The 2,443-nt window shown below is 42.5% G+C and overlaps 1 pseudogene; it reads right to left on the reverse strand.

Annotated features, from left to right (window-relative positions):
- Nucleotides 1-1,503: 1,503 nt before the first annotated feature.
- On the reverse strand, nucleotides 1,504-2,199 carry LOC149303008 (DNA-dependent metalloprotease SPRTN pseudogene; annotated as a pseudogene).
- Nucleotides 2,200-2,443: the final 244 nt, after the last annotated feature.

The raw sequence follows: 2,443 nt of genomic DNA on the forward strand, positions 1-2,443 counted from the left end.
ATAAGTCATATTGAGGGGTCAACAGGCATATCTGAGGGCAGAGTGGCATATAGGGGGTTTAAGGCATATCTAGGGGTAGTAGGTTATCTGGGGGGGGCATAAGACATATATGGAGGCAGAGTGACATATAGGAGGTATAAGGAACATCTGGGGACAGAGTGGCATATAAGGTGGTCATAAAGCATATCTGGAGTCACAGTGGCATAATGGGGGGTATAATGCATATAGGGGGTATAAGGCATATCTGAGGGCAGAGTGGCATATAGGGGGTTTAAGGCATGTGGGGGGGTTATGGCATATCTGGAGTGGTTATAATGCATATATGGGGCAGAGTGACATATAGGGGGTATAAGGCATATCGGGGGGGGGGGGGGGGGCAGAGTGACAAGCCTGAAGTCAGATGTGCATAACTGGGGGGCAGGTTGGCAAATAAAATGAAAGAAAAACAAGAAATGCATTCTTCTCAATCAGTTTTTATTAAATATGAAAAAATGGTTTACATGTGAATATTTACTATTAAAATGTTTTTCTTATATGATAGTCTTATATTCAGGCTTCCCCCCTCCCCTAAATTAATATTAAAATTTGGGGGGTCATCTTATAATCGAGTAAATACGGTCCTCACAGTTCATGGCTCTTTTCTTTAGAGGTATGTGGAGACTCAATGACAACTCCAAACACAGCTTAAATTAATCGTATGATATGACATTCTGACGTTATTATAAAACAGGTTATTGATTGACGAGTTTGTCCAACGTACTAGAAGCCATAAGAGGTCTGCCAAGTTAATTTAATTCCCATCAGCCACTTCTTGCTCTATACCGAGCAACCTTTACCAGCAAACTCGCTTCAGCAGCTTTGCTTATAGCCTCACCGCGCCGTTCTGGTCATGTAGCACCGTAAACTGGGCTTGAGCTAAAGGAAGGCGGCTGGGACAAACTTCTTTGAAACGCGAATTAACTTTGTTGCTGGGCTACGAGAGCTGCTTGTCAATTAACGATACCCAAACAGCTATGCATGAACTTCCCAGACGGCATTGCTGTGATGACTTGCAGCGAGCTCAATTGCGTTTGAGTTGTGGTTTTAGGTATGAAAGTGTGTTTTATTCCTGTAGATATAATTTTGTCAGATAGATGTTTCCCTTGCAGAACTGAAAATAAAATGTTGTGCAATTTTGGAAATGTGATGATTTATGCCAAATAACGTATCACATAAATCATACCTCCCAAGTGTCTCTCTTTTGGACCTAAATTGACCCAATACCACCTGTTCATCTTTCCTTAGCGCTGAGAATGTTTGGTGAGCCCAAAATTATTAAAGATGCCTGTCTTTATGCACTTATCTATATATCTATATATCTATAGTAAGGAATTCAATAGAAATGTTCACTTGGGTTTTAAACAATTTTATTGGTATATAATACAATCAAGAACTCCAAGTAACTAAGTAGCACGAGAACCATGTGCTGATCAGTATGTATAGATGTTATCACATAGCAATGAATTATTTGTCCATTCTGGCCCTCTTGCTGGGCAGTTCATGGCCACTGTTGTCATTTGGAGTGGCGGTTGGTGAACTGAAACTCCTCTTCCTCCCTTTTTGAACGTATTTTTTGGGCTCATTCACTTTAATAAATGTCCCCCCACAGGTAAGCTGATGGTGTGACCACCAACGTTCCCGAGCAGAGGGTGCCCGATTCATTGCCCGCCTTATGAAGCCAAACCTTGGCCCCCAAGCCCTGCAGGGTCCATCACAGAGCCACCAGTGCTTTCTGCATTTAGCAACCTCTGCATGGAAATTGTGGTAGATGGAAATGTTGGCGCCAGTGATGTTGTTTATGCGCTCCATGTGTTTGCAGAACTCCGGACCGTGGTCTCCTTCATCTTTGTATTTGTGTGTCACACACAGGTAAGCGTGAATCATTTCGTGGAGAAGGACCTCAACAAGATCTTTCCTTGATCTCAAGCTTAGTAGTGGCTTGCTGATATAAATAGTGCACAGGTCTTCATTTATCTTGTAGCGACAAAGCCCGGCTTTTTGTGTCATCCTGTGGCTCCATTTTACTTCCACCCACATCAACTTTCCCTTGAAAAACTTGTGATTAAGTGACATGAACAATTCCTGGAGGTTGGGGTTTGGGTCCAGCACCTCCCAAGCAGGATCAATAACTGATAAGCACTCAGGATCTATATAATCCATCGCACTGGGGAAAAGCTTCCACAACTAATCAAGTCTGCCACCGCAACAGCTCCCTCTCACAAAAATCAAGTAGCAAATGGGATGACTGTAGAAGCTTATGATACTATGATGTCATAGTGAGTTATTGATGTCCATGCATAGTGGTGATCTCGCCCAGCACTAAGCTGCGTACACAAACTCACTAAAACTGCAAAAAAGTTGAATGCTTCAACTTAACCAACTTTGCTGCACTCTATGACCTTCA

The sequence above is a fragment of the Sceloporus occidentalis genome, unplaced genomic scaffold, assembly GCF_023333645.1.
Source record: "Sceloporus occidentalis isolate IW3139 unplaced genomic scaffold, rSceOcc1.0.p SCAF_16, whole genome shotgun sequence".
In the NCBI taxonomy this organism is placed as follows: domain Eukaryota; kingdom Metazoa; phylum Chordata; class Lepidosauria; order Squamata; family Phrynosomatidae; genus Sceloporus; species Sceloporus occidentalis.